This window comes from Corylus avellana, chromosome ca11 (genome assembly GCF_901000735.1).
Source record: "Corylus avellana chromosome ca11, CavTom2PMs-1.0".
In the NCBI taxonomy this organism is placed as follows: domain Eukaryota; kingdom Viridiplantae; phylum Streptophyta; class Magnoliopsida; order Fagales; family Betulaceae; genus Corylus; species Corylus avellana.
In genome coordinates this window covers 14,972,008-14,985,642 of record NC_081551.1, presented here as the reverse complement: position 1 = coordinate 14,985,642, position 13,635 = coordinate 14,972,008, and positions in this window count along the sequence as shown.

The following is a 13,635-nucleotide window of genomic DNA, read 5'->3' as shown; positions in this document are numbered from 1 at the left end:
GTAACCGTCCCGACTATCTTGCCAGGCGCGGTCTGCTTCTGTATCTAGACATTAAGTGCGGGAGGTCCATAGTGATCCTATGTTTGGATTTTGGCTTTTCGAGGGTGTGTGGTACGACGCCGTATTCGTTGTTTTGCATCAAGTGCCCTTGGCGGGCCTATTTGGGTGTACCGGGCTCTCTTGGCCTTATAGGCCCCTAAACCCGTGGGCTTGTAATGACCCGAGGGCTCTGGGCTCTGGGTTTATGTGTAACAGTTACCCCCCGAATTCCTTCTGCCAAGACTTCGGGATGAGAGAATTTAAACTTTTGATCTTCTGTTGGTGTTGTCCATTCAAGTTTCTTTCCATGCTCGGTTCCTTGTAGCCGTTTTTCTTGGCGTCTTAACCATTTATGGAACCTGACATTTGCACATCTCGGATATTCTAAGATTTTTTGCCACCTTACGGTTTTCTAATCTTTTGTCCTTATCCGCGTAAATGCATCATTGCTTGTCCATGTGTTTCGCTAGGCGAGTTTCGAAAACTAACGAAACGAATTTTGATGCGTGAATGGGTGCCTATGGTTGCGTTTTTAAAGGGAAAACTGGCTCGTGTCTCTTCGATTCAAGTGTGACTGTAGGCTCATGATGTTCTTGCATTAAATGCTTTGCACTTTGTCCGAGTTTTCTTCCCTATAAAGGTTTTGGCATCGATCTTTATTGTTCAAGCCTTCTACATTTCATCCATTCTTTGAATCTTAGAGTAACTGATTTTTCCAGTGATCATGTCTTCTCAGAAGCTTCCAATTCAGGTTGACGAAATCGTCGACAAGCAATCATCAAAGATTCCTTTGGCTCGTCATTCATGCAGTTCTTCAGCCAAGGTGCATCCGATCGGTGAAGGGTCTCCTTCATCTTTGCGTTTGGATTTTGTGCGTCAGCAAAGGTCCTACTTCTCGGCGGAGGATGAGAGGGTACTCCGCCATAATTACGACATACCCTCATCGATTTCGTTACATTTTTTAGATGGCTCGACTGGGATGGTGGGTGGTCCCGGGGAGATCTGCGTTCATGAACGTATGTTCATGGCGGGAGTCCGTCTGCCCTTCTCTCCTATAGTTAGAGAAATGTTGTCCTTCTTGGGGGTGGCTCCTGCGCAACTAATACCAAACGGCTGGCGTTACTTCATGGCCACCCTTCTGTTGTGGCCTTCTGTGTTTCTGGGGAAGACCCTATCGATCCCCGAATTTTTTAGTATATTCGGACCCCATTTTTACCCAACTTCCAAGACGGTCACCTTTATGGTTTGTGAGAATAACCAGTTTATCGAGCTTGGGAAAACTTTTTCCAATAATAAGCAGTGGGCAGAGCAGTGTTTTTACATATCCGGGACTTGGGAGGCGTCGACCTCTGAGGCTTTGCCCATTCAACATTATGTTCCCCGGGAGTGGGGAATCTTTCGAGAAAACTGGAGTGTTTTTAGTTAATCTTTTTTCTTTATCCTTCCTCATATGTCTTGACTTCCCTTTCTGCTGTAGGGAAGGAGTGTCCTGTATTAAGCCCGGAGTGGCAAGACCGGGTTAACCATATCTTGTAGTTCTCTCAACTCCCTAAGAATGTAGATCGGATGCTTTTTGGTAACATTGTTAATGATTCCGCTCTCCGGGAGTGTTTGGGGTATTAGATTCTAGAGGGTAAAGTCGTCTGGAATTGTCAGAGGAATCCTAAAAGATCCATCTCGGCTGGTGATAAGGGGGTTTTGAAATTGCCTGCTTGGGCTCCAAGTAAGAAGAGTCAAGCACACAAGAATGTTTACTCTTCAGGGAAGCCGTCTGCAAGTGTGACATCTGCTTCGAAAGAATCGCGCCCAGCCTCCAAGCCGTCAGGTTCCCAAGGTCAGGGCCAGGTTTCATTGAATTTCGAGCTTGCGTCAAACTCGCCGGTATTAAAGAGGAAGGTTGATAAGGGTAAGGTGCCTCTGGAACCACTTTCGAAGAAAGGATGGGTGGACAAATCACGGGACCTATTGGATGTATTGTCCTCAGTTCGGTCTAATTCTATGCCGATAACTTTTGGTCCTCCCAAGGGTTCAAGCGAGGCGTTAGAGCCTATTCCGGCAGTGGAGGTTGCTCTTCTCCCCATAGTACATTTGGACGTTCGACCCTCAGAATCGAGGGAACCAGTCGCTATTTGTTGTGAGGCTCATACTTCATTGCTTCCCGAGGATAGGCCGATTGACACACCGGTCGATTCTTCTGATCAGCCTCCCGTATACCGAGGACAGCCGATCAGGGGACATTCCAGGAGGAGTTCTCGATTATTAGATCTTTGGCTTCGAGTCTACTAGGGAACCCATTGTCGGCAGTTACTAGGTTGCATCCGGTAGATTATACCCGAGGAGAGGGTCGGCTTACTCCGGAGATGTTTGTGGACAGACTAGTCCATTTTCACTATACGGTAAGCGCCTATTTTTTATTATTGCTTTCCTTGCATTTTTTGAGTGCCTCTGCCATGCCTGACGTGATTTCCCTTCTTGCAGAGTTTGACTTTTATTGCTAGTTGGTATAAAGAGTTCCAGGAGGGTCAGCGGGAATACGCTGATGAGAGAGTTGAGCTGCGAGAACTAGTTCAGAAACTGAGTCAGCGGCGAGGGGCCTCTAGCTCTCAGGACCCCGACTCCTAGGTGGAGAATCTCCGTCGTCTACTGGCAAGGAAGGAAGATGAGCATTTAACGACTTGTAATGGGCTTCATGAATCGAAGTTGGATAATGCTCATCTTCAGACTCGCCTTAATGTAGCTGAGCGGGATAGCCAGGAGCTGAAGAATCGGATTGCAAAGGCGGAGTCTACTGCTGCTCGATTGGCTGCAGAAAATGTGAGGCTCGCTGAGGAGCTTTCTGAGGTCTGGGTTTCCGAGGAAGGTTTTTGGAAACTCTCTGAGATGCTTGAAGCTTAAATATCTCAGTCAGAGGATTCTCGGGAGAAGCTTGTAAATGATCTAGAGGCATCCCGATCCAGGTGCGATCAATTTCGCCAGGGGTACCGGTACTGGAAAGCCAAAGCGGTATGTTATCTTGTAGAGCTGTCATTTGTTCCTTGGCTTCGGGACTTGTTGTGGGCACACGGATTCCATTGGGGCTTTGAGAACCATCGGTACCTCACCATCCGCAGAGATCAATTTGGCATCGATCCTGCCACAGTGGAGTCAAATTTCTTGGAAGTACCAACTACTACTGTTGACGAAATGGTCAACGTAGGCCAGGAGTTGATTCCTGATGCCCCGAAAATTAATGTGCATGGATTCCGCCCGGAAGCGAATTTACCCCCCGTGCCCTTCGATCCCGAGATTCTTATAGATGATGATGCTGATGAATCCCATACTTAAACATTTTGATTTGTTTTGTATAAGGATTTTTGTTTCCTCTTATCTGAACTACCATTGGTCTTCTTAACATATACTTTTGCTTTGAATGCGTATGTTTTTGATTTTCTAATGTCTTGATGTTTCCGTGCATCTTTTTGATTTTCCAATGTCTTGATGTTTTCGTGCACCTTTAAATGTCTTTATATTTTGTGGTCAGGTGACCTACCCCCTGTGGCCGAGGATTGGAATATATTATGATTCTTGGTCATTAAATATTCCGCTAGCCTGTTAGTATCCGTTGTTTCAGGTTTCGGAGCTTATCATTATTACAAGCACAGCCTCTGATGATATGACACGTGGTGTATCATTGTTTGATTTTCCTAGGCGACTCTGTGCGGGATGTCTCTTCGCATTTAAAGGTGAGTTTTCGTTTCCCAAGGGTTTTTGCACTATAAATACCCGTAAGGTTGAAAGAATTTTTCATTGGGCTAACTTTTATTTCTTCTCTTCACTTTCTTTCTTCATGGCATCTGTTTATTCTTCTAGGAGTTTGGCGGAGATAGAGTCCTCAACTGCTTCTGCTTCTTCTTTGTTTCCTGGGGGCGTGGTGTTTTCATCTTGCCCATCGACTGAAAGGCCTCATTTTCGTGCCCCGGGCGATTTTGAGGCAGAAATTGCCAAACTACGCTTACTGTTGGAGGCACGGGAGTAGTGTTTGGTGGATCGCTCCAACTAGTTGGCGAGGTTGACGGCCGATATCGAAGTGAAGGATTATTAGATAGCTTGAAAAGACCAACAAATGGAATCACGAGATCGGCTGATTGCAGATCTAAAGGCTTATCTCGTTACTATTCACGAGGAAAGATGGGATAAAGCCTCCAGCTTTTATTCTGCCACCTGGCTATTTTTGAAGGAGGAAGAGAAGTGCCAAAAACTTCGTAGGAAATACCGGCTCTGGAAGGCTAGGGCTCTTGAGAAAGATGGTTCATTCGGTGAAGGTCATTGTCGGTAGCCTTTGATATGAACGGCAATGGCCATTCCAGGGCTTTAATTTTTTTGTTCATCATATTCCTGGGCGATTGCTCAAATGTGATTTGTACAACGTCAATTTGGATGTTGAGTACTAGATCGAGTCCAGATATGATACCTTTGGTGTAGTTAGATAAACAAATGGCATTTCATATGTTGTAACTTGACGTTTCATGTAATTGATTTCACTTGATTCGTTGTAACTGAATCTTCTTGTGATGTAAGGTTTTGAATGAAATGGTTGCCTTTGACTCCTTTGCTACGCTGTGCCCTTTTGCCTATTTGTTTGTTTTGTCGTGCTTAAAAATTTCGTGTTTGATGAATTCACGGTAGGAGCCCCAGTGTGGTTGAGGGCTTACCCCCCGATTCCCAGAAGTGGGAGATTTTTTTTTTTTGTTGACGGTTTACTCCCTAGTTCCCGAAATGGGAGATTTTTTTTTGCTGAGGGTTTACTCCGTAGTTCTCGAGATAGGAAATTTTTTTTGTTGAGGGTTTACTCCCTAGTTCCCGAGATGGGAGATTTTTTTTGCTGAGGGTTTACTCCCTAGTTCCCACGATGGGAATTTTTTTTGCTAAGGGTTTACTCCCTTTGTTCCAAGGCTACTGCAAAATAGGGAATGTATTATCGGGCCCAATGACCGTTTTGACCAAAGGTTCTCCGACGCTCAAATGAGTAGCCATAAATCGATTTTTATAAATAATTTAGAATTACAAAGAAAAGTTAAGTACATTGGAAAATTACTGATAATATCTCTTTAGGTGCTCAGCATTCCAAGGTCTTAGTAGTGGCTTTCCTTCCACGTCCTGTAGATGATAGGCTCCTTGTTTGTAACTTCGAATAACTTTGTATGGCCCTTCCCAAGTTGGCCCAAGTTTTCCTGCTGCTGGATCCCGGGTGGCTATGCTAACCTTCCTAAGGACCCAGTCTCTGATCTTGAATTGTCTCGGATGAACTTTTTTATTGAAGTATTTGGCTATCCTTTGCAGATAGGCTGCCATCATTGTCTGAGCATCGTCCCTTTTTTCCTGGAGTAAATCCAGGCTTAGCTTTATTCCTTCTTCGTTCATCTCAGGATTGTTATGCTTCACTCAGAAATTGATCGATCCGATTTCGACTAGGATGATTGCCTTGGATCTAAATGCCAAAGAGAAAGGGGTTTCTCCAGTTGGAGTTCAAATGGTTGTTCGATACGACCATGGCACCTCTGGAAGAATTTCTACCCATTCTCCTTTTCTTGTCCTCGAGTTTTTTCTTCAAAGTTTTTATTAGGGTCTTGTTTGTTGCTTCTACATGACCGTTGGCCTGAGGATGCCCGGGGGATGAGAAATAATTTCTAATACGGAGCTCAGCACACCAATTTTGGAAAGGTTCGCAATCAAATTGCTTTCCATTGTCGGTTACAAAAGCATGCGGGATATCGTATCGACATATGACCGCTTTCCAGAGGAAGTTCCTTATATTCCCAGTGGTTATTGTAGCCAATGCTTCTGCCTCTGCCCATTTAGTGAAGTAGTCAACAGCAATCACGACAAACCGACATCTTCCTTTTCTCGTTGGAAGTGGGCCCACCAAGTCAACCCCCCATTGCGCGAAGGGCCATGGGGCTGAAACCGGGCTTAACTCTTCAAGTGGATTGGCCAGCATCCTATCAAAGTGTTGGCATTTCTCACAATGCTTTATAACTTCATGGGAGTCCTGATTCATTCCTGGCCAATAGTATCTTGCTCGGATGGCTTTATGGGTGAGCATTCTCCCTCCCGAGTGGCTGCCACATACCCCCTCATGAATCTCTTTGAGTACGTATGCGGCCTCATCTTTAGATAGGCATTTGCGTAGAGGGAGGGTATAACCCCTTCGATACAGAATGCCATCGACTAGCGTGTATCGTGCTACTTGGATACGAATCTTCCGAGCTAGTTTATTATCAGGTGGCAACTTGCCTTCTTTCAGGAATTGTAGGATGTCGAAGCCCCAATCTGGCCATTGTTCTTTCTCCTCAATGCATGCCACTTGGCTTGTTTGGCTAATTGAAGGTTCGGCTAGTTCCTGGATCGGGTGACCAACTGTTATGATTTCTTCCTCGGTTGCAGAGCCCATACGAGCTAGGGCGTCTGCTTGCGAGTTTTCTTCTCTAGGAACCTTCGTAAATATTATCTTGTCGAAAGATTCCATGATCTCGTTCACCTTCGCCAAGTATTTCTTCATCTTACTTCTCCGAGCCTCATATTCGCCCTAAAAGTGTCCAACCACTACTTGAGAGTCACTTTTGATCTCCAACTTTATGACTCCCATTTCTCTTTCCATATTCATGCTGAGGATTATGGCCTCATATTCAATCTCGTTGTTGGTGGTGCTGAACTTCAATTATACGGCTACATCACATTTTTTGCCGTTAGGTCCTTCGAGTACAACTCTGATCCCGCTGCATTTACGAGTCAAGGACCCATCTACGGAGGCCACCCACACCTCTTCCGAATGAGCTTCTTCTTCCTCGGAAGTGTCATAAAATTCGGCCAAGAAATTGGCCAACGCTCGTCCTCTTAGAGACGTCCTCGGATGGAATTCTATATCAAATTCTCTGAGTTCTATAGCCCAATTGACCAATCTCCCTAACAAATTTTGCTTTTGCAGGATTTTTCGTAAGGGATACTCAGTCAATACCTTGATTGAATGCCCCTAAAATTATGGCCTCAATCTTCGGGCAGATGTGACTAAAGTGAATGCCAGCTTTTCGATCCACGAGTATTGTTCTTTGGCACCATGCAGGGTTTTGCTGACGAAATAGGTAGGTTTCTGCACCCCTTATTCCTCCCGGGTTAGGGCTGAACTTATAGCTGATGGCGATACCATCAAATACAGGTATAGATCTTCTCCTTCACCGGTTGGCTCAGTAGTGGCGGGTTGACCAGGTATTCTTTCAATTCCTGGAAAACTTTATCGCATTCCAGACTCCAAGAGAAGGCTTTCTTTAGGATTTTGAAGAACGGAAGACATTTGTCGGTCGAGCGTGAGACGAACCAATTTAGTGCTACTATTCTGCCCGTCAGTTGCTGAAGTTGCTTTGTGCTTTATGCTTTGAGGTGCTTGCATATGCCTTGATTTTCTCGGGGTTGGCTTCAATTCCTCTTTGGGAGATGATGAATCCGAGAAATTTGCCTGAGGTTACTCCGAACGCACACTTGGATGGATTGAGCTTCATCCTATAATGTCTTAATGTATCGAACGCCTCGGCTAGGTCTGCTATGTGATTGACCCCCTGTATAATTTTCACCAGCATGTCGTCTATATATACCTTCATGTTTCACCCAATCTGCTTTCGAAACATTTTGTTGACTAATCGTTGGTATGTAGCTCTAGCATTCTTTAATCTGAATGGCATGACTCGGTAGCAATACAGATCTGTGTCGGTCATGAAAGCCATTTTTTCTTGGTCGGACTCATGCATGGAAATCTGGTTGTATCCTGAGAATGCATCCATAAAACTTAGTAATTCATGCCCCGAAGTTGAGTCCACAAGCCAGTCGATTCGAGGCAAGGGATAATTGTCTTTGGGATAGGCCTTGTTGAGATCCATGAAGTCAACGCACATCCCCCATTTTCCGTTCAACTTCTTTACCAGCACCACATTTGCCAACCAAGTGATGTACTGGATTTCCTTCATGAATCCAATTTCCCACAATTTTCTGACTTCTTCAGTAGCCACTTTGCCTTTTTCAGCCAAGTATCCCCCTCACTTCTGTTGTACCGGTTTGAAATTGGGATCGGCGTTTAGCTTGTGCACCATGACCGAGGGCGATATTTCAGGCATGTCATCGTGGCTCCAAGTGAATACATCACAATTGTTGTTGAGGAAGGATTGGAGTTCTTTCTTGTTGATTGGGTCTAGTTGAGACCCAATTTTGAGGATTCTGTCAGTTCGCCGATCGAGAATTCCTCGAGATCTTCAACCAGCTCACCGCCCTTTAATTGCTATTTTTCTTCCCTGTTGGGATTCTCTGGGGCGAGGGCTTTCAGACATTCCTTCATAGAGATGTTGTAACATTGTCGGGCTGCCCGTTGGTCACCCCTAATATCCCCAACCTCGTGCTCTGTTGGGAACTTTACATTGAGATGTGGGGTGGAGGTAATGGCTCCTAGTTTGTTGAAAGCCGTCTTCCCGATGATGGCGTTGTAGGACGAAGGTCGGTCGACCAGCAAGAAACGTACAATTATAGTTGCTTGCCTTGGGTATGATCCGGCTGTGACCGGTAGCTCAATCGATCCGACAGGCTATACTTGTTCCCCCGTGAACCCTATTAGGGGGTAGCTGGTTGGGACGATCTTCTCCTGTCCCAAATTTAACTTTTTGAATGCAGACCAGTATAGAATGTCTGCCGAGCTTCCATTGTCTGCCAGGATATGATGAACATTATGATTTGCCACTATTAGTTTGATCACTAAAGCGTTCGTGTGTGGGTGTGAGACACCCAGATAGTCTAAGTTCGAGAATTTGATCACCACTTCCTTTCTTTGGGATTGCTTCATGGGCCTCCCAATGGTATAAATTTCGTGAGTACCTTCTAGTTGTCGAGCATAAGCCTTCCTTGCTCTCCCCGATTCTCCTCCCCCGGCCAATCCCCCTATTATGGTGCGGATCTTCGGAAGGTTAGCTTGGTGTTGGGGCTTGTGAGTTGGGTGAGCTGGCCTTCCTCGGTACTCTTCTCGTCTCATCCTCTTCTTCCCAGGATACCTGCCCTAGATTTGACGGTTAGAACCACCGCTGCGATGCCGTTCCTGGGAATGCTGAATCCTATGAGGATAATACTAAATTTCTCAGACGTAGTTCTCCTGAGGTGGAGCTGCTCTTCATTGTTCTCCTAAAAATCGTACGAGTTTACCATTTTGGATAAAATTTTTAATGAGGTGCTGCAAGGCAATGCAACCCTCTGTGTAGTGTCCGTTGACCTCGTGGAATTCGCAATATTGATCTGAGGTTTGACTTTGCGGGGCCTCGGGGGGTCTTTTGTATTTCAGGTCCTTTTTAATTTCCATTAGGACTTTGGAAATGTTGGCGTTGAGCGGAGTGAAGTTGTCATTGCTAAACTTCTTTTTGAAATGTTTTGGGGTGTCGAACCCCAATTGATCTTTCCTCTTCTTCTCCTCCTGCTTCTTAAGACTCTTCCTTGCTGACCTCATTGCCTTCAAGGTCTTTGCTTTGTTGATAAACTCCTCTACTTTGGCCAGTAGCTCCTGGAGGGTGTTTGGTTGTTTCCTTGCAATTTTCCTCACCATGGGCTCATCGGGCAAGATTCTGTTATAAATGTCGGATCTTCCACCTTTAACTTTTCGGTGTTAAACCGAATCATGAACTCCTTTAAGCTCTCCCCATCACGTTGGTGTAATGTCAATAAGTACTCGGATGGTTTCTTTCTTTCTTTCTCTGGAACCCAAGAAATGGGTGAGAAAAATTCGAGCAAGGTCCTCAAAGGTTACCACGGAATTTGGGACTAAATTGCAGAACCACTCCCTGGCGTTTCCCAAAAGTGTAGTCGAGAAAGCTCTGCATGCTATTTTGTTGGGAATAGCATGTAGCGTCAGGTGCATCCGGTAGTTCTCCAGATGCTCAGTTGGATCTCCGACTCCAGTATAGCTTGAAATTTGCGGTGCTTTGAACTTGTGGGGGAGTGGATGATCAATCACCTGCTTGGTGAAGGGTGTCTCTGTCCCAGCAAAGAGTCTGCTCACCACTACAGTCTTGCATTTCTTTTTCTTCTCTATGGCTTCCAGCTTAGTTTTAAGCTCCACCAATGCCTTATCCACTTCCCCCTACGGAGCCGTGATTGGTAGCTATTCCGCTATTCTGCGGGAGTTGTCGGCTTTACGAGTATGGCTGCGTGGGGGAGGATAGCTCTCGCCCTTATGGCTATGACCATCGGAGTGGAGGTTTTGGTCGTCAGAATGATGATCGTGGTTTCTCAATCCATTTAACTCTTCAGATTGATTGACCTGGGATGGAAACGGAAATCGGAGCCGCAGCTTCTCATTCTGCTTGTTCAGGAGCGCCATTTGAGCTTCTAGTGAAGCAATGTGTTCTTTGTCACCGGTATTCTGATGCGCCGGTGGAGGCATCTGATTCTCTTGCACTAATGGTTCTTTAGTGAGGGCTCATCTTTTCGACCTAGTGTTCACCATTGCTACGGATATTTGCTTTTGTAAGAACGAACAAATCGTTCCCACAGACGGCGCCAAACTGTTGATGCAGTTTTCGGCATGGTGAATTCTGTTAAGTGCTAAAATATTCATATTTTTAGCCCTTAACTTGCATGTTTTAATCCTTTGGTTTCAGTTAATTAGGTCATTTTAATTCTTTTTTGTGTTTTCCAACTTTTGTAGGCTTTTGGAAGAAAATGAAGTAAATCTGGATGATTTGGGCTCAAAGAGAGAAGATGGAAAAAATGGGAGCCCTTGACACTGCGATCGATCACAGGTTACCTGCGATCGAGCGTAGTACCAGAGAAGACACAGCATGAAGCAGACTATTAGCATTCGAGCGCAGAACACAAGAGGCTCGATCGCAGACCTGCGATCGAGCGCACGTGGGTTGCAATCGATCGCACCCACGCACAAGTGCCATATCAGAAGCTACGGCCAACCTGTTAGTACTTCCATATTAGGGTTTTCCAACTCCAACTTGTAATAGGAATAAAACCCTACGAATTCCCTAGATTTACTTGTGTAACCAGGACTTCTAAAGCCTATAAATAGACCTCTTAGCCTCTAGGAATTGGTGTGGAAAAAAGAGGCACAAGCTCTGGAAATGAACTGAAGGTTACATCAAGAGGAGTTTGGGTTTTTCTTCTCTTCCACCTTTTATCTTTATTATGTAGTTTATATTTTATATAGGGCTAGATTGAAGCCATAGTTATGTTTAATTAATATTTCAATATTGGCGCCTTTGTGATGATCTTGTTGTGCTATTTAACTTGGTTAATACCTGCTTTCATGAATTCCTCATATGTGTCTTTCTGGCCAACATATGCATGTGGTATGGACTAGTTAGTTAAATCAATTTGGATGATTGAGTCCTGGGTTTAATATAAGTAACAAAAGAAATCCACACCACGATTCTTGGGTTAATCAACATAGGGAACCGGGAGTAGACACCAATGTCTTAGGCCTCATGTGTTTGTCGATTCCACAGTTTTATGCTTTCTTAAAGAGCAACTTAGTAGACACACATGCTAAATCCTTTAAGAAAGAAAAGAATTAGAGTAGACACCCATGCGTAATTCGTTGCTTAGGGAAATCAATTGCTTAAGGAGTAGATACCCATGCTCGTAGGTTGACAAATATTAGATATGCATAACATGTTCAAAGTGTTATATTAACTGAATATAATTAGTGGTGGATATCAAAACCATAATCCTTTTTAGGTTTTGTTTATCTTTTATTTTATTTCTTTCTATTAAATTCAATCGTGACAATTGAAATTTATTTTTTAATTAAATAGGAAACTACTTCTAAACATAATTTACCAATCCTCGTGGGAATGATCTCGTATTTGCTTGCTATACTATTGTTTTGGTCTTGTGCACTTGCGAGTTAAAACATACTAAATATTATCTATTAATTTAGGTAATATTTGGCACAACAAATTCAAGGGAGTTTGAGTCCTCGAGCTCTGCTTCTTATGAGTGTTCTTTGTGTGAGTCTTGTGACAAATATGCATAACGGAGCGCACGTTAAGAGGTCGTGCCAGGTGTTGGCCGATGGTTCCTCTTCCGATGCTTAAGTCAGTATGTGTATAAGTTTAGTATCTGAAAATTATTGTCCCTCATACCTTCGGAATTAGGCATTTTATAGTTGAGCATGCGGAGGTGGTTATGATGGCTAGGCGAAAGATCCAGGATTTGATCATAACGGCTTGAAGGGTTAATGCTTGCGCCTGATGGGAGGCCATTACGTATGTTGATTCGAGGATTGCCTGTACCTGCGAGGCGGCTTTAAGAGCAGGATCATAACCGTCCCGACTATCTTGCCAAGTGCAGGCTACTTCTATATCTGGACGTTAAGTGCCGGAGGTCCATAGTGATCTTATGTCTGGATTCTGGCTTTCTGAGGGTGTGTGGTACGACGCCATATTCGTTGTTTTGCATCAGGTGCCCTTGGCGAGCCTATTTGGGTGTATCGGGCTCTCTTGGGCTCATAGGCCCCTAAACCCGTGGGCTTGTAATGACCCAAGGGCTGTGGGCTCCGGGTTTATGTGTAACATACTCCAAGCTGAATTGGAGTAGGAGTCTTAATCTGGTTCCAAATAGGACTTCTTGAAGAATCCGAACAACAATCCAACTTTAAGTTGAATTAGAAGTAGACCCCAGGTTCAATTCAAGCTCTCAGCAGTCTCAACCCATTTGAAATTGGAGACTTAGTCTAGGTTTGATTATACCTCCTCAGTTTATAAATAAGCCTGGACCTTAGGTATAATTTTTTAGACGGAATTATTGGGCATTGAGCATGTATTTATTTCTTTATGACACCAAGGCCTCCTTTCACATGTTAAATGGGATTTGCGCTTAGAATGAAGAAGTAAGATGAAAAGGTGGCGTTGACGTCAGCAAGCTCTCTTAGGCTTCGTTTGTTTCGGCGTAAAATATTTTCAGGAAAGTCATTTTACAAGAAAATATTTTATCATGAAAACATTTTCATGTGTTTGGCGCGCACACGGAAAATCACAAATATTTTTTATATTCACAACATAAAAATACTAATACACAATAATTTTTAAAAATAAAATATAAAAATACCCGCCCAAAACTTGATTAGGACCCTCCTAGGACTTGACTAGGACCTGCCCGGGACTTGATCAGGAGCTGCTCGGGACCTCGCCGGGAGCTGTCAGGAACTTGACTAGGACTTGCCTGGGACCTCGCCAGGACACAACCAGGACCCGACCGGACCTACTTCGGAGCCCGCCCTGGACTTGACTGGGACCCGCCCGGAGACCAGGCCAGGACCCCGCCTAGACCTGATCGGGACCTGACTGGGACCCAACTAAGCAGGTCTCGGGCAAGTTCCTGTGGGTTCTTGGGCAGGTCACATGCAGGCTCGATAGGGTCCAGGTCAAGTCCCGGGCGGGTCTCGGGCAGGTCCCAGGCAATTCCCAGTTAGGTCCCAACGGGGTCCTGGCCAGGTCCCGAGCGGATCTCGAGTAAGTCCCGAGCGAGTCCCGGGTAGGTCTCGGGCGGGTCTCGGTCAGGTCCCGGTCAAGTCCAGAGTGGGTCCCA